The 22,946-nt window shown below is 42.6% G+C and overlaps 1 long non-coding RNA gene across 3 annotated transcripts; it reads right to left on the reverse strand.

The window, feature by feature from the left end:
• Positions 1-7,050: 7,050 nt before the first annotated feature.
• LOC133391174 (uncharacterized) lies at positions 7,051-8,959 on the reverse strand. Of its 3 annotated transcripts, none has more exons than XR_009764663.1 (4): positions 8,190-8,959; positions 8,048-8,116; positions 7,635-7,947; positions 7,051-7,559 (listed from the first exon to the last, which is right to left on the reverse strand). It is a non-coding gene; the product is annotated as an uncharacterized LOC133391174 (long non-coding RNA). The 3 variants fall into 3 exon arrangements; XR_009764662.1 differs by having other exon boundaries at positions 8,039-8,116; XR_009764664.1 differs by having other exon boundaries at positions 7,635-8,116.
• Positions 8,960-22,946: the final 13,987 nt, after the last annotated feature.

Here is a 22,946-nt window from a genome sequence, read left to right on the forward strand (position 1 = left end):
TCCCTCAACTATGGCGACCCCCCAAAGGCCCTAATCCACCACCTGATATTTTTAATCCACCTTGGTGATAACCCTAGCGTTAACAGTATGCTATAAATCGCACTCCCGCAGTGCAAGTGACAGCGATTTGCGAGGGCGCGCGAGGGCTCGCACGCCATACAAGTTCACTGCTCCAGAGCCCTCGCATTAAAGAGCTTGCGAGCCTTGGAAATGTCATATGAACGAGACAGCTATATGTCAAGTGTATGGCTATCTCTTTCTGGCAAGAAAAAAGCTCCGAAATGCAACGGTGTTGGTGGACAAAATTTAAATGGCCAAAAATTTTGACCACACACACTCTCTCTCCCGGTGCCTTCCTCTGTCCTCTCTTCCTTCAGGCCCCTTCCTCTTATTTTCGCGCGCCGCTCGCTTGTGTGCGATAGCTCATCAGCTGGTCTGGTATATGGTAGGGTTGTAGTTGTATCTTGAATTGGCGATTGGTACATATATATGTAGTGTATTTGGTTTTACCTGTGACCTTGACGATGCGAGAGCCGATCAATTCTGGTGTTGAAGCAATATTTGTGCTATGCTGGTGGTTGCCGTTCCGTGCCGTTTCTGATGTGGCCATTTGATCGCCATGTCTTTTGTGTTCGGATGACCGATGAAGCGTTGATGATAATGACGCGAACACAAACTACAATTTACAACTTATATTATAAGTAAAATGATAACATCCGTGCCGCGCTGACACACAACCGTTCGCCACCAAAGCCAGATCGGAAGAGAGAGAGAGCAATTCCTAGATTCTAATTCTCCTACTTCTAATTCTCCTGATTTCGCCTTGCCTATCTAGTTTTCGCCTCTCTCGTTGCGTCGGCCGCCTGACTGGTATCGGCGGCTGTCTCCAGCCGCGATCCAGGGGTGAGCAACAATACGATCACAACATCTCCTTCCTTTAAATTCGCTGGTACGATTCGAACCTACGTGGCGGTCTTCTAATACGAGAAGATCGACGAGGAGGTCGTTCCAGCGTGCGACTAATTCGAGGACGTTGATTGGGAAGGATATCTATGTCGGTGTTAGTTAGTGGTATAGGCAATGCTGCGTGCTCTATCGTATGATGTGTGCCTTTTAAATTCCACTCACTTAGCAAAACGTCTAGCGGCAATCCATCGGGATGGTGCTCATGTTCTGAGTATACATTACGCTTGCGAAGCTGATTGATATGACGCCTATGGATTTTGCTATCTGCTGTTTTAATTTCATACATAACATTCCCTAGCCGTTTTTCAACTTTGCCTGATATCCATTTGTATGCATTGTGCGTGAAATATTTCATAAATACTGGTTCACCAATTTGGAATGTGCGTGATACGGAAGCTAATTGCAATTGAGTAGTTTTTGTAGGTCTAAGCAGATTTAACTCGGTACGTATGGGACGACCAAACATGATTTCAGCAGGTGTTTTATGCCGTTCTAATAATGGGTGCGGTGTAGCCCGATATACTTGCAAAAATGTCTCCAAAGCCTCATCTAATGATAAATCACTGTTTCGAATTTTTCGTAACGCTCGCTTCAATGTGTCCACAAATCTTTCGGCTTGCCCGTTAGATTGTGGATGAAATGGGGCTGTAGTCATATGATTTATTCCATGCCGATCACAAAACTCTTTAAACACACTGCCTGTGAATTGTGGTCCATTATCGCTGACCAACGTAACAGGTGATCCAAAACGTGATACCAATCCATGTAGCATTCTCACAGTTGCAGCCGCTGTAGTGCTTGAAGTTTTAATTATTTCTGGCCATTTGGAAAACGAGTCGACTACTACCAAGAAATAAAACCCGTCGACTGGCCCTGCGTAATCTATATGAATTCTCTCCCAGGGTGCTAGTGTTTCTGGCCAAGTTGCTATTTTCTCCTTCGGTGGTGCTTTTGCTGCAGACTGACATGCCTGGCAACTGTTGACCAAATCAACTATATCTACATCCATTGACGGCCAATACACATAGCTACGAGCGATTGCTTTCATCCGGACTATCCCTGGGTGACCTTTATGGAGCTGATCAAGACATCGATTTTGTAATATTGCTGGGATCACTACCCTCTCTCCAAAAATTATGCTTCCTTGTATTATCGTTAGTGCATCTTTCCGACTATAAAAACATGATAGATCTTTTCCATACTGCATGTCGCGAGGCCAACCATGTTTCACAAATCCATATACCTTTCTTAAGAGCGTATCATTAAACGTAGCATTGGCAACCTCTTCATGAGTGAGCGGAAATGCTGACAGCGAGTTAATTGCTACATACGCTAAATCTTCTTCTACATCCACGCTGGCTATCATGCATTCAGATTCAGGCTTCTCATGTCTGCTGATCAATCTTGATAAAATATCTGCGTTTCCAAAATCTTCCGTGCGTACATATTGAATCTCAAAATCATAGGCGAGCAGGGTTAATGCAAAACGCTGCAAACGATTGGCTGTATATGTAGGAATGCCTTTCTTTGAGCCGAATATTCTCAATAACGGGCGATGGTCGGTTTGGAGGTAAAAATGTCTGCCGTAAATCATTTTATGAAATTTAACAACAGCAAAAATTATTGCTAAACCCTCTCTATCAATCTGACTATATGCCTGCTCTGTTTTGGTTAAAGCTCGCGATGCGTGTTGTACGACTCTTATTGACCCATCTGGGTATTTCTGACAAATAGTAGCTCCGAGCCCGATTGAGGAAGCATCTGCTGATACAATTATTTGTTGCCTCGGATCATAGTGTGTGAGTAAAAGATTTGATGACAATACTTTCTTAAAAGAATCAAATGCTGCCTTACATTCTGCAGTCCACTCAAACTTATGGTTATTTTTCAAGAGATTATCAAGCGGATAGCGTAAATTTCGCATGTTAGGAACAAACTTGCCATAATAATTTATGGCACCCAGGAAAGATCGTACGCTCGATACATCTGTTGGCTCTGGCATTTTCATGATCGCTTCGATTTTGTCCGGGTTAGGGCGTAGACCTCTCTTGTCGATAATATGGCCCAGGTACTTTATCTCTTTGACGTTGAAAGCACATTTATCCGCTCTTATGGTAAAACCAAACTCTTCGATTCGCTTAAGTACATTAACCAATATTTCATCATGCTCCTGCTGAGTTTTACCTCCAATAATTATGTCGTATAAATAGCCTGAAACACCGTTTAATCCAGTTAACATTGCGTCTATGATTTGTTGAAATGCAGCAGGGGCTATCTTAACGCCAGGTGGAAGGCGATTGTAATTGTATAGACCTTTGTGTGTGTTAATTGTAAGCAAATTACGATAGCGCGGATCTATCTCGACTTGTAAGAATGCGTCGGAAAGATCTATTTTACTAAAGACAATACTGTTTGCCAGACGCGCAAAAATATCCTCCGGGAGAGGTAGCGGGTAGTCATAGGGTTGAAGAGCATCATTCAACCCCGTTGAATAAACCCCGCAGATTCGAATTGCACCATTCGATTTCCGAACTACGACTACTGGTGCAGCCCATTCGGAAAAATTCACCGGAGTAATGATTCCAAGTTGCTCTAACCGGTCTAATTCACTTTTTACTGCCTCCTGCATTGCATACGCTACTGGTCTTGGTGGACGAAATACAGGTCGACAATTATCTTTTAATATTAACTGTATATTGGCCTTCGAACAAAATCCTTTTCCGTTAAAAACTGTGTTAAACCGCTGCTGAAGTTGACTAGTACACGTCATCACCTGAGTGCAAAATTGATCCATTGGTGTTGCACCTAGTTTTAAAGCATCCACCAAATCTGCTCCCAGAAGCATTAAATTCACTCCAGTTACTCTTATTAAATTCTGCGATGTTTGTTCTCCTACACACACTTTGGCATAAAATTCTCCATCAATGGCAAGCTCTTCTCCTGAGGCATTCTTTGCAATCACTGATGCTGGATCTAACCGAGGTCTCCCTATTCGCTCCCATGTCTGTCTATTCACAATACTGATGTCAGATGCCGTATCCAATTGCAAACGGACAGGCATAGCGTTAAGCGTTATATCAACAAACCGACGATGATTATTAACATTGAACACATTGACTTTCACGACTTTGGTATTAGCTACATTCCGATTTTTAAATCCTGGCTTCCACTTTGGCTTATAACTTTGGCTATGATTTTGGCTTGACTGGCAATAACCTTCCTTATGACCGAAACGGTTGCAATCGTTGCATTTGTTGTTGTAAAACGGGCATTCACTAACCCAGTGTAAATCACCGCACTTAAAGCAATTATACCTTGGCTTTCGTAATTGTGTTGGTGGCGAACGTTGGAACCGCTGTTCCCGCGACTGTACGGCAAATACATTTTCCTGCGCATTCGACTCTATCATGGCGCTGTCCCGCTTTAAATTAACTATTCTATGACACTCAGCTGATAATTGTTGTAACGTAACATCAGGCTTATCCTCTATACGCGCGAGCATCCTAGTCCTCATGTCCTTATCTGACTCGTCCTTGAGTCCGCACACGAAAAGCAAACACTTTAACTGCTCTTCTCCCATTTTACTTAGCTCAAAATCAACACACGCTTTGTTGAGCCGGCACGCAAATGTGAGATGATCCTCGCTACTTTTTTTGTGTAATTGGAGACACTTAAAACGTTTACTAAGTAGTGATTCGCGTGTATCAAATAAAGTTTCGAGCTGTGCTATCGTTTCATCGAAATGGAAATCACTAGCGCGCGCAGGTAGAATGAACGATAAATACCGGTCATGCTCAATGGGGCCGAGCTTGCGTAGCAGTAGACGAACCTTCGCTGCATCGTCGATACGAGCCGCATCCTTTTTGAACAACTCGTCGTAGCGCGAAAACCACGCTCTGAAAGTGATGCCGCTCTCACCATCGAAACGAAATTCACTAATGTTGCGGGAGAGCGCTTCGATCACTTGCTCCGGCTGGAAGCTGGGGACGGCAGGATTCAGCGTATACATTCGCTGGCACATGATTTGATTCAGCAACTGCTGTTGCTGTGCCATCTGTTGTTGGAGTAGCTGCAACGTTTCCGCCATCGTGTTGGCGCCTGTGCTGGAGCCTGAGATCATCGACCCCGTTGGCAATGGTTGCGATGACCCATGTTGAGCAGCAAAGTGCGATGGCGGAGGGACACCCGAATGCGATGGCGCAGGCCGGTCATCACGGCCGAAATTTACAGCTTGCTCAGGATAAGTACCGGCATGGTGCTGCGTAACACCGCCAATAACAGGTCCGCCGGGTTGTTGCACCGGGTCCAATGCACTGGGCCGTCCAAATGACGAACGCCGTTGATCTTCATCGGGATGCACGCCTGCACCGTTTGCCTCAATGGTGCTCATCCTCCGTCGTTTGCGTTGTGGTCGCGGAATTTTCGTCGCGTGGGTAAAATAAAACAATAAAACAGAAAAACGTTAGACTCGTCGCCACTTTTGTGTTCGGATGACCGATGAAGCGTTGATGATAATGACGCGAACACAAACTACAATTTACAACTTATATTATAAGTAAAATGATAACATCCGTGCCGCGCTGACACACAACCGTTCGCCACCAAAGCCAGATCGGAAGAGAGAGAGAGCAATTCCTAGATTCTAATTCTCCTACTTCTAATTCTCCTGATTTCGCCTTGCCTATCTAGTTTTCGCCTCTCTCGTTGCGTCGGCCGCCTGACTGGTATCGGCGGCTGTCTCCATCCGCGATCCAGGGGTGAGCAACAATACGATCACAACAATGTCGATCAACGGTTATGAAGCCAATTTCAAACGAGCGAAAGTGAAGGAATAATTCCGTACCGGAAATTTGATTTTTTATCAAGTGTGATACTCCAATGGTGATCTCAACCCGATGTAAGCTGGTTTTAACGGCCATATGAGATAATGTACTCATGTGTTAAAAAATGTCGCAATTTTTTCTTTCTTGATATTCCCGAAAATTGACCCATAATTCAAATACGATTTGACTATTTTCATTGATTCCTCATACAACGCATGGAAAGAGGTAAACTGGCTTCGCCAATTCATTCATCTCCGCTCCCAACCATTCATCACCTGAACCACCCACAATCTCATCATTCCATCCACATGCAACGACATTTCCCTCTTCTTTAACAGCAAAGGTCTCAACCGAAGCTTCTACAGACTGCTGCTTTCCATTTTCCTGTTTCTTCTTCTTCTATTTTCCGTATCCATCTACCTGGTCATGCTAGCCAATGCAAGCTTTAGCGTCTTTTTTAGTACACCCGGCTGGCCAGCCCTTACTAAGAGGAAATGGTCTATATGAGGCTTGAACCTATGACAGTCATGATATTATCATCCTTTGTTTATCCTTTATTTACAACCCTTAAATCTGAAATGAATCCAGGTACCTTTCCTTCCGTGTCCGCATAAAAATAACACAAAATGTGCGACAAAAGAACACATAAACGTCGTTCAACAGCTCTTTGGTTTATTTCTTTTAAAACATGATTATATAGCCACCTACATAAGGAAGAAGAAGAAGAAAGCCACATACAAAAACACACGTATTTCCGGAGGGAGGGGGGAAGGTGGGAAGTGGGGAGGAGGAGGAGGGAGACAACGGCCACTCTCGGTTCCGTGTCAAGATTCTCTCTGAGGACATCCATTTGAACGTGTCATCAACTGATAATAAAACATTAGAAACAGACTCTCTCACCCGCAGGTACCCATTTTCTACCATCTGTTACACATTTTGTGACACACCGGTTTATCTGTCCTTGCGAACGACTATGAGCTGGATCGTTCAGTACCAGGGGTATGACATGGCTTACCCATCGCGGACAGGCGAGTATGGTGCGCTACAAGCTACCAGATCCACCAGGTTAATCCAATGATAGACTAGCCGCATCCCTGCTGTTGGGGTTTGTAAAACACAAGATGAGGCAAAGCGACATGTGCAATCGAAAAGCTGTCCGCAAAGAATCCAGATAAAATAAACTAGTGAACGTGCATAGGAACCATCTAACAAACTAAATATATGTCATCATGTTTATTCTCCCTTTAAAAATGCGTAGTGATTTATGAGAATATCATCTAGATTTATTTATCTTAAATGTAGTGTAAAAACCGCACATACGAGTGGAAACCCTAAGCAGACACATAAATGTAGGTGTGGCTGCAGCGTCTAGCAGGGAAATGCTCTAAACTAGAGAAGGATTGGGTAGCAATTTTACTTGCGAGTGGGGGGTAAGTTCCATTTTTGGGGCCCCTCAAGACCACGGCGCCTTACGCGGCCGCTTAGTTTGCTTAGCGTTTATTCCGCCCTTTGATACACACGGGCATGTCAAAACACTTAACTTAAAATTAGGCATATCGATTTATGCCTTAAAGCGTACTTAAGTCTAATGTTAACCCACTTGCGCACATCTACACGACATCACCATAATAGTCTTATCTTGTTAATTAAAATTTTTAATGTTAACACTTCGACGGTCGCGCACACCACAGAACACTAAGAACATCGTAGGCCGCTGGGGATGAATGTTTGTCGCCTTTTCGGGGTTCGTCAGCAGCCTGTTCGATACACCTGAGGAAAGATAAAACATTTGGTTTAGAGACAACAGATTTAGATGTAGCGATAGTGCATCTAGAAGGAACTCACTCGTGGGGTTTTCTCTCCTGCCAGGACCGCAATCAGTATTTGACCGCAATCAGTAGTGCGGTCGGTTCAGTCCTGTTGCTGCTGCAGCTATTGTGGGGCAGAGGATAATGCAGATCCGAAGGGTTGAATTCATGCTCTGAATGTTGTAATCGAGCGCGCTCGACACCGTCTGGCGGCGCAATCGGGGCACCCGGTGCCGGCTGGGCCTCTAGCGTGTTGTGCTGGTAGAGCCCGACTCGTCGCCGTACAGCTTCCGGAGGATGTTCTTAAATGGTTCCTCGTAAGCCCACGTTCCAGGATAGAGGAAAATTGGCTGCAAAAAAAGGAATAAACACCATGATTAGCATCCTAGTCGCTAGCGTCACCAAACAATCTTCTTCTTCTTTCGTGGTCCGCTTACATACCGAACATACCGAATCATATACAATGCATCGTACAGTGGCAAACACCTGCGGCAGGCCCATATCATTTCTGCATTATATCTGCAAGTTAAAAGAGGTCATAGTCTATTAAAATAATGTTTCTTTATCACTATGATCGCTGGATAACACTTACCCGTTGTCTTGTGCTGTGTTGTTCACCACACCACTTTCCTACGCCGGTACATGCACGTACCGCTTCCGACGGAGCCAGCACGCATTGGGCAGGACTTCTACCGCTGATTTGAGCTAAAATGGCACTTACTTACGTAAAATTAAGAACTTAATTATTAAAAAACTTACCGCACTTGATCAGCCAACAACACTGTTTACGTTTTTTTACACACACACAACCTAACTTCTACGGTGACAGCAGCCGCCGAGCACCAACACAACGAAAGCAATCAGGCGAGACGTCAGACGATCTTAGGCGAGGGGTAGGAAGGAGATCGGTGATGAGGGACGTGAAAGCTCAGCTCGACAGAATCGCTATAGGAGGAAGCGAGGCAACTAGACTAGACTAGAGAAATTAGAGCGAGAGGTACCTCACCAACCCTCGCATTGTTTGCCGGGCTGTTATACCTGGTCTCGAGGTGCTATAATTATAACTGCAAAAACTAGGGATGAAAAAACTGCCTCGCAAGCTCTTAAATGCGAGGGCTCTGGGGCTGTGAACTTGTATGACGTGCGAGCCCTTGCGCGCCCTCGCAAATCACCGGAAATTGCATGGCGGGAAGCACGATGTAATCTGAAGTGAAATGTTGAAGTGTTATTTATTTAAAATCACAATATTACGGCCCCAGACGTATTTTCAAATGTTGAAGTGTTGTGCACATTGAAATAAAACTTCGATAATCTTTCATAATTTAACATGAACATGTTAATTGCGATGCTTTATTTCAATGTTTTTTTACAGTATTTAACATAAGCAACGGAAGATACAAAGCAAGGCGGCTGTTTCAAGTGATGATTAATATTATTATAGGTTTTATTGTTTATTATAAAAAATATGTATGGTTTTGTGGTAAGATAGTGGTTCGCTATATGTGGAATATTAGTTGCAATTAAGTGTTAAAATAACAACCGAGTTTGATGTGTTTAAGTTTTATTTCGATACATTCGATTTTATTACGCAGTAAATCAAAGTGAATGAAAGCGCACATCGCGCAACGAAAGAAACGAGGGGGACGGGGTGTCCCGCGTAACGCGCAAAGTGCGGCAACAGCGCAGCGCAAACCAAAAGAAATACGAGAGAGAGAAGGAACAACTGATCCGCACATCCAGCGCAGCGCAATAGGAAAGAAACGGGAGGGAGGGGGTACAATAGCGGTCAATAAGATAGGGCCTTTTTTTCTACGCACCATGCACCCGTTGGAACAGGTTTATGTGTGGTTTGTATTTGTTTGTGTTTGTGTGTGTGTGCATGTGTGTGTGTGTTTGTATGTTTTTATGTGTGTTTGTGTGTGTGTGTGTGTGTGTGTGTGTGTGTGTGTGTGTGTGTGTGTGTGTGTGTGTGTGTGTGTGTGTGTGTGTGTGTGTGTGTGTGTGTGTGTGTGTGTGTGTGTGTGTGTGTGTGTGTATGTTTAAGTGTGTGTGTGTGTGTGTGTGTGTGTGTGTGTGTGTGTGTGTGTGTGTGTGTGTGTGTGTGTGTGTGTGTGTGTGTGTGTGTGTGTGTGTATGTTTAAGTGTGTATTGGTGTGTGTGTTTGTGTCACAAGTATGTCGTTTCGGATAGATTTGTTAGTAGTTTCTTTGTATTTTGGGTTAGGTTTTTGTTGTAATAAGCAGGACTACTGCCCTCGCGAGCAGTGTTTCTTCGATATATTAACAATCTTACGGTCTTCCTCCGCCGTGAGCTTCTGAGGACGTCTGGGTGACTTGCGCGTTTCGGTTGTCCAAGCGCGTTTCGGTTGTCCAAGCGCGTTTCGGTTGTCCAAGCACGTTTCGTTTGTCCGAAGCGCGTTTGCCACAAAAGTGCGCGATCGTTCCATCACGAAATCGATCGTTTTGCGCTTAATGCCAGCAACCGCCATTCGCTTTATGACGCTGATAATCGGTACAATGTTTACCTTGACCCATTGTTACTAACATTGCTTGCTTAGACCGTCAAGAACGCGTTGGTTAAAAACATGGACACGACTGATCCCGTGCTCTGCCTGCGTTCTGCTTCTATACGCGATGAATTACATCGTTGTAGAGCAGCGAAAAAAGCGTATGGATAAAAACTATCAATGAGTAAGCGAGTGAGCGTCTACCCATTCAAAACGAGAACAGAATACTGCCGCGCTCATGAAACAAAACGCCCATCAAACGAAAACCTGCGCGCTTGCTCAATGCACACTTAAAGTTTCCCATGCACACACGAGGTTCAACGCAAAGATGCACGCTGTCAATGGCGTGCACTGAAGAAACACCTGTGAGGGCCACATTCATCAAACAGTAGCACACCTGCGTTTTCGTCCGAGGAACAAGCGCTGCTGTCGATGCAAACTTTAGCTTTTATCCAAGCGTGAACGCCCGCTGTTTCACATGATAACATACATTATCAGAATACTTTCAACGCAATATGACATCATGACATGCTACGTTTCTTCAGACACAAACCCGCGCATTCGCAAATACACATTAACAAGCACGCTCTCTTTCTACTACTTCTACTACAACTACTACTACACACACTCACACACACACACACACACACACACACACACACACACACACAAAAAAACAAACACAAGTAACGTGGTAAAACAAGTGCACGGTGCGATGAGAAAAAGGCCCTATCTTATTGTCCGATACTGTATCAGCTGATCAGCTGTTTGCATCGCGAGAGCGCCACGTGTAATTTGAAGGCAAGCGAGAGAGCGCTGCGCGTGCTTACTCTCAATTCGGCAAAAATCACTGCCATTCGACTATAGTGGACGATACGAATTCGATCGTACCTATTCTCCCTGTTTCTACACGCCCCTCGCCTGTAAATTTGCTCTTTTTGCCTGTCGGGTGTGACGGTCGAATAATCCCGCAAGTGGTCAGAGCATTGGTATAGCGGCCTCGGCAAAGCACGATGGTGCAAAAGCGACTGCAGCAACCAAGGGGGACGTGGTCTCACTTTAGCTTATGTTGGACCTCTGGGGAGGTTCTGGGGACGTTATCCTCATTCTTAGCGGTAGTGAGGGCAGTTCTCTATAGAACTCACGACCGCAGGACACTTGAATGAATCGGCGTGAGTCAATCGCAAGACTGCGAGACGATACGTGTAAATGTTGAAAATACCGGGATCTACGGATTTTGTTTAGTTTCGTATAGTTTAATGTTTATTGTTCGATGGACTAAAGAGCCATCGATCCGAACATTTATATATTGTAATTGTTGGATGCATTTCGAACATTTAACAATCAAGTCATTCCAGGCTCATAGATATCGTCAGTTAAATTTAGTAGACGGCACATACAAAGAAGGGGGTTACGAGAGCCAAAGGTTGTTCGGGTTTCATCGACTGCCAGCATTGACCGGCGACGGAGTATTCTGGGAGGAACATAGAGGAGAATCCAAGCAGCTCTGGACAATCGATGATTCCGTTTAAGATTCCCGTGATCAATGCCAGCCTGGCGTGCTCAACATATTAGGCGAGGGGCGGGATCCTAAGCAGCAAAAACCTTGTCCTGCAATCGAGACGACGCGGCTAATCACGAAGGACGAAGCGCGTTGCCTTCCGTTGGATGGGCTCTAGCCGAGCAAGTGTCCGAGTAGATGCGGGCCACCAAACAATACTAGCGTATTCCAGCAGTGGTCTGATAAGTGCCTAGTACAGTGTCTTGAAACACATAGGATCACTAAACTCGCGTGTCATGTTTATGACCAAGCCATGTAGCCGATTGCCACTAACGATTGGTCGATCTGTTTTTCGAAGGAGAGTTTAGCATCTAGGAGGACTCATAGATCCTTTACCTGTGTACTCTTTCGTGGTTCTGACCATCAAGCGTATACCCAACCAACAATTGCCGAAGGCTCCCCGTGTGAAAAATTTTTACTTTAAGATTTCCTCAAGTTTTTACACTAGCAGCAGCTAAAGTAAAAACTTTCAGCACGGCACAAACCGACGCACACATTCAAATGCTTGGATTGCTGGTCCTGCTCACGCATACATTTGTATTTATCCCTCCCCTTATATTTTCGGATTGCTGATTGTACTAGTGACGCTTTTTCTTTTTGCTTTATGCACACTTTCGCATGCTATTTATTTTTGTTACTCTCTCCACATACGTTTTAAAACACTCATACTCTGTATACGGCAGGATGCTTCACCCCTTCCAAATGCTGCGGTTGCTTTCTGTTACCCTTCCTCTCGTTCTTCCTTCTACCCTCTGCGCTAGGATATCCTCGACTGGTGATGCGCGTGTTCAGCCGGCGCCTGTCTGGAAATGACGTCACGGACTGGTGCTGCGCATGTTTAGCCGTATCCTAGGCGTCCTTGAAGTGCGCTCTTCTACGAAAGAGCTGTGATGAAATCTGTTGATGAAAATTAACCAATAATTAATCTATGTTTTTTTTTTATAAAAAAAAAACAATCTTTACAATATTTTGTGCATAGGATTATAGAAACGCTTACCTTGATATTTTAAAACCAAACACCGTTTTCCTTCCGTCGATCGTTTTGCGGGCTGTTGGCAACCGTCGATTAACATGCGCGTGCACTGTAACTTTTTAGACAACAAGCGTTAGTTGAATGTACCCATTGAAGCACACACGAGGATGAGAAACTTACCTTAGACATTTACAAGGATAAATCATTCCATAATTTAAGAACACGGCACAAGACGTATACGAGCAAAGTACGGGGCACTAGAAATCACACATCACTCCAACACATCCTTCCACAGTGAAAGTTCTGGACAGACAGAGGATGCCTAACACCCGGATGAGTGCGATAGCAGAAAAATCATGGGAGATCGAGAGAGATGGGTAGTCTCGGTTCAGCGGAATACGCATGCAGATGCATGTGCGTGTGTCACTCGAAGGATTTCGGTTGCCCCTTCTACCGTTTTTCGTTCATAGGCCAGACGATCGGCGTTGTGCCATCCAAAATCTAGAGAAAGAAGACATGCTCTCTCGCTTTGGCACACAGGAAAGTTTTCCAATAGCTTCGGTTTTGCTGGTTGGGTAATGGCGCTCTTGAACGGCTGAATGAGATTATGGAGCATTTGACGATACAGACGCTTAGTGCGTTACGCTTGCACCAGGAGACAAACTTAGTTAGGGTGGCTTGAAGTTGAAGATGGTCCTTCGGCTCACGGATTTGGCGATAGATTTTAACATCACCTGCGTAGAGTAGGCAACTATTATACGGGAGTACCGTGCACAAGTCATTTATGTAGAACAGGAACAATAGAGGCAGTAACCTGGGACTGCCCTGGGGTACGCCGGAAGAGGCTCCGATAGATTTGGACAGGTGGGAGCCCATTCTAACTGCATATAATCGACCACATAAATACGATTTCATCCACTTTCCTTAAGGTGGTGATAATTCGAGTCTATCAAGTTTCGCCAGAAGAATATTGTGGGACATGCTACAATTTTTGTTTCACAAGACTGCGGCACACTTTCGTACCAAAGGGACATATAACTTGAAAACCTAAACAACCAGCACGGTTTCGGCATTCGGACAGTTTTTATAGTTGTATCCTGTAGTTATCCCGTAACGGAAACAAGCTCTTGGTTAGCGACGTTAGCGTGTACACGCATTCTGATGATGATTAAACTGGGAGCAATTGAAACAAAGGACAGTTGTTGATGTTGTTCCTCGATTAGTTGTAGCCCGATTGTGATCGATGGAAAAGGGCGTCTCGAATGATTTGGTGACATTTCGTGGTCGTACAGTCTCAAGCTTGTTCAAAAGTGGCTTCAAAACGTCCACTTTTTTGACTAAAAACCGAATTCAAGCGGTGTGGGACGGACTGCCAAGCCCTTCAAAAATAATGTTAATCAATTCAGGCTGAGGAACGAATGCGCGACTGGCGATTCACTGCGTATTTAATACATAACGCAGGGCTGTCTCATGGGGCGAGAGACGGCAGTTATGTAGTTGTTGGAAGATGTTTTCGGTCGTGGGTGTCACATAAAAAATTGCAATCAGCTTATCTTTTAATGGTTACAGTGTTGAATTTCGAGAGTAAAGAGTAAAGAGTAAAGTAAAGAAATTTATCGGAATCTTTGATGCGGTACAGAAAAAAGTGAAGAGTGGAAGAAACAATGCAAATAAAGAGACAGGCAGCTTCATTAATGGACGGACACGTATTTAGAAATCATTAGTCAGTGTTACCAAGTAAATTATTTAACCTAATGTATTCTATGTTTTTTAAACTAAGCGCGCGGGACAAACCCTGTAAAGCACACGAGCCCCATGTGCAAGACAAAGACAGAAGAAGTCAAACTTCGCAGTCTCTCTTGACGCACTACAGTACGCTTTTTGCATCATGCTTACAATATTTACCCTTATTATTCGTACGGCGATTTATCACTGCAAAAAAAAAAAAAATCCCTTGCTGTCCATGAATTCTAACAATCCATCAGTATATAAGTTTGCAGCTTCCGATTCTAATTAAGATATTATTATGGCAACAAAATGCAATACGGACGATGAATCTGTGTCGTTTCTGAATTCATATCCAGGATCGTTAAAATCAATTAGCAACCATTTCTCTACACTTTTCTCGCCTACATGTTCTAAACCAGATTGTTTTTTTTTTTAAGATCCTTGCATAGCACTTCAATTTCTTCACAATCATTCTCCTCATATTGAGCAACAGCCACAAACTTTGGTAAATTATGATACCATGAACCAAGTAGAGTTATATCCGGCATTCTCCCAAAACTGATCCAATGAAAATATGGCATAACAACAGTCATTTTTCCCAGCATTCTTAAACTTGATCATCCTTATCTAAAAGGTTTTTAATAATAGATGCTCTATAAAAACGTTTTAACAAGCATATCACTCCTTGATTCATAGGTTGCTCGTAACGTCAAGCTCAATCAAGCTCGTTACGTTTGGTGATAGAAATTTGACCTTCATCATACTGTTATGCATCGTCAGAACTGATTCATTGGGATGTGAAGGAGCATTGTATAATATCACAAAAGCTTTTAGGGGTAGACCTTTAGATGTTAACAAGGATATAACCTCTGGTGCATACGTCTTTGAACAAACACATTTTTGTTAATTGGTTTATTCATCATTTTTTTGGTTTTGATAATCAACCGGTAAATCGTTTACATTAATACATTTCAATGCTCTAGAGTTTTTAACTTTTCCGACCACTAGCAGTTTTAATTTATTTCTGAAGTTTATATTATTTTAATTTATTTATTTCAGAAGTTTTATATCCGCGTAACAATGATCGTATGATACGTGTTGCCGGTTCGAGGTACGTCGAGTAAGACAACAAGCCGATGGACGCACCCGATCTTCCAACCTATCTTACCCTATACATGTTCCTATATTCTTCTCCCCGCTGCGATCGAAAACTTCTCAACCTCGCGCTCGATGCAACAAGAGTGCAAGAACCAATAATGATAAAGCGAGGTGAAAGGATGGCGAAGAAGGACGAGGGAAAGAGAACGTTGGTGTGAAGTATTATTTTAAGAAAGAGAGAGATAGAGAGAGACAGAGAGAAAGAGAGAAAGAGAAAAAGAGAGCACAACAAAGTCAAGCAGTTTTTGAGCTCGGTTTCCAGCTCGCTTTCTGACGAAACCGATCGAGAAAGCGAGCAGAAACGTCCGAAGAACCGATCGAAGCTCTTGATCGATTGAAACGTTTACGGTGAATCGAAAGAACGCGCTGTATGAACGGCTTATCTCTTTCTGACAAAAAACACTCCCGTACGCGACCGTTTTGGCGCAAAAATGTTAATTTGGTCGAAAAAAAGTTCTCTTTCTACCCCCCCTTCCCCTCTTCCCCGCCTTTTTACCTCGCTTTATCATTATTGGTTCTTGCTCTCTAGCTACATTTAGCGAGAGGCTGAGAAGTTTTTGATCGCTTTGCGCAGCGGGATGTGTTTAATTCTTTCTGACAAAAAAAACTCCGGTACGCGACCGTTTTGGCGCAAAAATGATAATGGCCGATAAATATTTCACACCTACGTTCTCGTTCTCCCCTCCTTCCCCTCTTCCCTACCTTTACACCTCGCTTTATCATTATTTATTCTTGCTCTCTAGCTACCTTGAGCGAGAGGTTGAGACGATTTCGATCGCTTTGCGCAGCGGAAATGTCCGCACCTTGGGAGCACCGATGACGAGAAAGAGGCCTTCTATTCTAGAGGCCAGCTGGAGAGGGGGTAAGACCGCTGCCCAAAACATGACGTGAAGGTCGTCATCGGAGACCTTAATGCTCAGGTCGAACAGAAGAAGGCATATAAACCAACGATTGGAAGCTTCAACGTCCACCAGCTGGCAAACGACAAACAGCCTCAGGCTGATAAACTTTCCTCCAAGCACATGAGCATCCGCAGCACCTGCTTCCAGTATGCACACCGCCTTAGTTACACCTGAAGATACCCAAAGCATCTTTGACAGTGTGTTCGAGCATGGAGGAGAAGGATGAACCATGAGTTTGCTGAACTGTACGGCGAGCCGAGCATCCTGGTGGTGGCCGATCAGCCGGGAAACCAATTGCCCTGAGTCAACAATACACACAATCGTATACACAATTTAATAAAATTATAATGCAAATAAAATTTGCGTAATGTAAAAATATACGATGAAACAGGCAGTGCGGACGATTATGCACCCTGTTCTTTTCCGAGCTTTTTCGATGGATTAATAGCAGAAGAAGATAGATCCTCAACAAAAATTTAATGTAGAAGAACCTTCCTTGTTTTGGAAGAAAATGTCTGCACGTTTTTAAGTTTCCAAAATAAATAAATTTGATGCCCGGTTATCAAAAGCATAAGACCGAACCACTATAATGCTTGGAGGAAATTTAGCAGGTGATCATATACTAAAACCACTAGCAGTGTACCGTGCACAAAAAACCTCGAGCTTTTAAAAATGTTAATTTATTGCGTCTACCAGCGGTGTGGAAATTCCATTCAAAAGGATGAAAGTGTTGTACCCAAGGTAGAAAAATACTGCGATTCGCACGATTATCGTCTTCCTTGGTCAAACCAAATGCCACGCCCCCCGTACCATGTCAGGTGTCAGTTATTTGGTCTCAAAACTTTAGAACACAGGAGAAAGAATGCTCAATGTATTTTCATGCATAAATTATTAAATGAGCTTATTGATGCACCTGAAATTTTAAATCTGATCAGCTTTTCTGCGCCTACTAGGGATCTTAGAAGTAGGTCTTTAATCAGGATCCCATTTCGATCTTCTTCATTTGACGCTAACGACCCTTTAATTAAAATGTGTGTCAGCTACAATAGACTTGAATCATCTGCAGATTTTCATATCCCTGTTTCTCACCTTCGTCAGTTGTAAAGGGCTAGTGTTATTTATGTTTAAGTTGTTTACTAATTAAGAATTTGTGTCTATTATTTAGGCCTATTGCCCTATAACGTAAATAAATAAATAAACAATAATCATAATAATAGATATCGTTTAAAGTGCTTTTACTGTAAGGTAATGTTCCTGGACACCCTGTTGAGCTGAAGAATATGCACCCTAATATATACGTACTATTTCTTCCACCAAGAACGACCTCGTCAATGCAGCCAATGTATAAAGGGTTAAAAGCTGCTCTTAAATCTCATTATCTGCGGCTCACTTTCTTCTTCTTCTTCAGTTTGTCGAGGTCGTTTGACGGTTCGGAACTGAAATCCAGCTTCCTGGGCCCTTCAGTACTAGTCCGCTATTGTGTTAAACACAACCTCTGTTGTTTTTGGACGGCATCAAAGGCCATATGTCCTCTTTCTATATGTGATTTGTTTTCTGAAGTTTTGTGTGTGTTGTCAGTTTATGTTGTTAGGTTAAGTACTTCGTCGGTTTATTATGTCATGTAGTTTAAGCGAGACGTTTCAGAAGGATATTCGGTTAGTTTTTATAAATTTTATCACCATTTTCATTTTCTTTTTATCTTTCGTCTTCCAGGCCTTGATGATGGCCTTGAGGCGGCTCACTTTCACATCAAGCCATTCAAACGACTGAAAATGATGCAATAACATTGAGCGAATTTTGAAAGCAAAATATTATTTGAAACGCAGTTCATAATGTTGGTATGGCCTGGAAAGAATTGAAGCAAAGTATAATGAAATCAGCATGGAAAAAAATCACTTCAGTTTTTTTTAATGAGCAATTAATAGATGAAAGCTTATCTGATGAATTGGATGACGATATGAATGAATACTTCTCATTAGCCCATCATTCGAAAATTGAAATAGATTTTGATGTCATGAAAAACTACATAAATAGTTCCGAGGCACCTTTATCAAACGATGAATTGTTATAACTTCAGACAGTAGAAATGCTTGAAAAATATATACACGATGACAAAATACTGGAGGAAAATTATAAAAAATGTACGGTTACACGATTAACCGAAGCATTCAGTCATTTGGAAATAGCATTAACTGAAATAGAGGCGATGGATGTCGACGAAGAATGATTTCCCAAAGTTTGTTGTCATATTAGAGAAGAAATGAAAGTTTATCTACAAATATTGAATGAAAAGAAAAGTTCGACTAGACAGTCAACCATTGATAGTTTTTTCAGTAATCTTTAAAATTAAGTTTAGTTAGCTGATGCGAATTTCCGGCAGTTCGCTTGAAAACGTCAACGAGAGAGGACGTGTTGTGGTTTTAACTTGCAAGCCATAATGTGAACGACCGAAAAATATGGAAGGAACACCTACCGTATCGAATATTCGGAGGCTCCTAAGCGACCCACCCTAGAAGAAACCGTGAACTTCCTTTTTGAAGTATGGATGTGAAGATGGTGCAACGCAACACTGCGCAAAGTGCCGTTCTTCAGTGATATTCAAATATGGTTTTAAAAAACATTCTATGAGACCACCTGGACTACATACACTTTGACTCTAGATACCACCACGTGATCTCTTCAATGCACCTTGGGATAAATGTAAACACCTCCTTGTTTTGCTATTTTTTCGAGCAAGTGCTCGTATCTAATTCTAGCTTTGAGGCTAAAATAATCTGGACTAAAAATCGAAGGCTAGTTATGTGAGTGGTTTTGCATGGAGTGTTTACATGATTTTAGCCTCCAACTGTCAAACTCCATACAAAAAGGTGACTACAATGGTGAAGGGCTCCATTGTTAGAATTCTATATTAGTTTTGAATTATGATCAAAATAAAAATGTATAAAAATAAGTTAAAATAACGATCAGTTTTTTTATCAAAATATTTTTATGACACACACAGACTTTGGATCCAAAAATACATAGTATAAACTATATATCATCCAATGGCACCTATCGCCAACGACGTAAACCACCAGTCGATAAATGTATCGACCAACATAATAACAAATAAGGCGGTTTGGTATCGCGAAGCGGCAAATTTGTCGATCGATAAAACGGTGGGAGCAATAGTGGGTAAAAAGTCGAGCAGTTGTTAAAAAAGTCGGTAATTTGTATGGCGAACGGCAAAAATTGACTATGTCAATCGATATAATTATCGACTGCTTCGAAGCAGTCAATAAACAGTGTAGAGTGCACATTCTACGTGAGTCAGACTGTGATTTGGAGTAACAAATCTTGAATTGGAATAAGTAATGTATAAAAAACAAATTATTAGGATATTTCGTATGAGTTTATTACAAATATTAGAGAAAATCGCCCCTAATGCAAAAAAAAATAAAAAATAAAATTAAACTGGATAATTAATTTAATTAATTGAAAACAACTTATTACGAAAATTTGTTAATATGATAATTCATTATTTCTACTTGGTGTAACGCCCTACGTGGACGTGTTGGCCAATACAGGCTTTGGAGACTTTAAGTACCACGCAGCCGGAGAGTCAGTCCTTGTTACGGAGGACGGTCCATTTTAGATTTGAACCCACGACGGGTATGTTGTTATGTCATGCATGTTCCACGGAACTGTGATACTTAAATTCAAAGTTTCATAATTTAATGTAAGACGAAATCTTTTTCTTTGTTCATTTCATCGTGAATAAAACGGCGGTTCCCTGGTCAGCCGTCAATCGACACGATTTAAAAATATGCCCGTCATTAGTTCAAATCTAAAATGGACCGTCTGCTTTGAAGAGAAGCGTGTTGCAGCATCCCCCCGTAGTAAGGTTTGAATATCCGGTTGCGTGGAACTAAATAAGTCTCGAAATACTGTGAAGGCAGTCATGCTCACAAAGGATGTTAGGTCAAATAGAAGAAGAAGTACATATTCTTCTTCTTCTTATATGGCAGAGCAATCGTTGTCAGTCAAGACCTGTCTGTACCATTAGTGGGCTTAGTTTTCAGTTACTTATTTATTATCAACACAGGATAGTTAATCCTACACATGGGGCACGGTTTATCCGGGACTTGAACCCATGGCGGACATGTTCTTAAGTCGTACGAGTTGAAGATAGTGCCACGAGACAGGCTCTGATTTTATTTTATCATAGCCATTGCATTTAAATCATCATGGACTGCTACCTAGCGGTGAAGTTAAAACCACAAGCGTTTGAAGAATGACTTCATCATCATCGAATTAGGCCCCGAAGCTCTGAATCGTCCGGAACCGAAACCATCTGGAGTCGTCCGTAACCACCTAGAACCATCTGGAGCTATCCGGAACCATCCGTAAGCGTCCTGAATCTCCCGCATCCGTCCTGATCGAGCCGTCCGGAGCCGTTAGTCGGTAGCCGGAATTGTCGGACGCCAGCTCCGGCTGCAGGCTAGTGACTCCGGACAGTTCAAGACGGCTCATAATGGCCGCATACGGCTCTGACTATTCAAACAAATCAGATTCCACGACACCTGATGTTGACTAGCGACTCCAGGTGGCTTCAGTTGGCTTCGTAAGAAAACATAGGTTTGATGAATCTGGATTGAAACACGCAAATTTAAAGCTGTGAACGTATACATGTCACTGAGCTATAGAACAATACAGAACGCCACGAAAGTTGTAACATTTAACATTTATAAACACAATATAAACGAAAAAAACACATTTTGAAACGCTTTTTGGTGCTAACTGGTGTGCGAATTCGTAAACAAACCAAAGTAAACAACCCAGTCAGACAAATCGAACTTAATTTACCCCTATCTTACCGCTAAATTACCGGTAATTTAAGAGTAATTTAATGGTAAATTAGTAGTCGTTAATTTACCCATTCAAGCAGTTTGGACAGATGCTATTCCTTCCTTAATTTTTTTGTTCGGCCAAATTGTTAATAAATAACACGAAATTTATAATATTACTTGTCGTGATCGATGGACATTTTTCTTTCACAATACTATTTATTTCACTATTATCAAAACTGTTTTTTTTTTCTTTATTTCCTCGCTTTCAACCTCCCCACTAAAATTGTATTTATTGAAGCAAAAAACGATTTGCGACTTGTCGCTACAAAAGTACAGGAAAGAAGAAAGTTCAATGAATCAAGATTAATGCTGACTGCCAACCTAAAAGAGAGAAATGCGTTCCCAATGAACAAAGTCCAAATGTCAAAGTGACATCCGAATAAGCAATAGTTAAGCAGAGGTTGCTCACTTTAACACCCTCACTCAACCGATGCACCTTGCCAAACCTATGGCTAAACAGTTTCGCTTAAACGTTGCAGTCGGTAGTCCCTTTGTCAGCATATCTGCCTGCTGGTTCGCTGTCGGGATATACTCGAGGACAATCTGTCTATCCTTCACCAAGTCTTTCAAGAAGAACAGCTTAACATCAACATGTTTCAGCCTTCCCAGTCCCTTGGGGTCTTTCACGATGCTCATCGCTGACTGGTTATCTTCGAAATAGGTCACTGGAAAATCCACCTTGCAGCCAAGGTCATGAAGCAGACGCGACATCCACACCCCATGACGAACAGCAACACATAGAGCCGTCAATTCAGCTTCCGTCGAAGACAGCGCCACGGTTTGTTGTTTCCGGGTGATCCAGGCCACGGTCGATCCGAACATTTTGAAAACGCTTCCGCTCACTGATCGTCTATCGTTGGGGTCATTGGCCCAATCTGCATCCGATACACGAGCCCCACATCTAGAGATTTATTTTATTTTATTTTTTGATACTTTGATATTTTTTGATTTTTATTTTTGATACTGACTGAAGAAGTTCACTGCAGCGGCCAGATCAGGTCTTGTCGTCTGAGCTGCATACATCAGACAACCTACTAATTCACGATAGGGTTGCGACGTACGTTTATTCTCGTCGCCTTTCATCAGCTTTAGACGATACTCGGTAGGTGTCGAACAAGGTTTACATTTCTCCATCTTAAACCGTCGCAAGACATCTTGAAGATAATGTCGCTGGTGAATCTGCATCACACCTTGTTCCCATGCTTTAGACGCCTTGATCATTCCATGCTTTAGACGCCTGCTTAAGACCGTACAGAGATTTATGTAAACGGCACACAATCTCCGTCAGTCTGGAAACCCTCGGGCTGTGTCATGAAAATCTCCTCCGTTAACGTGCCGTTCAAGAAGGCAGTTCGAACATCCATCTGATGCACTATCATCTTTGCTTCATTAGCATAAGCCAAGACCATGCGCAGAGTATCCAATTTAGCAACCGGAGAATATGTTTCATTGTAATCGAAACCGTAACGCTGGCTAAAACCTCTAGCCACTAAGCAGGCTTTATAACGACACCCGCACGACAAAATCGAGCAGTTTTGTAGCTCGGATTTTCGATCGCATTCCGCCAAAAGCGATCGAAAAAGCGAGCAGAAATGTCAGGGAAAACGCTTGGATTCCGATCGAAGAAATATA

The sequence above is a fragment of the Anopheles gambiae genome, chromosome 2 (genome assembly GCF_943734735.2).
Source record: "Anopheles gambiae chromosome 2, idAnoGambNW_F1_1, whole genome shotgun sequence".
In the NCBI taxonomy this organism is placed as follows: Eukaryota; Metazoa; Arthropoda; class Insecta; order Diptera; family Culicidae; genus Anopheles; species Anopheles gambiae.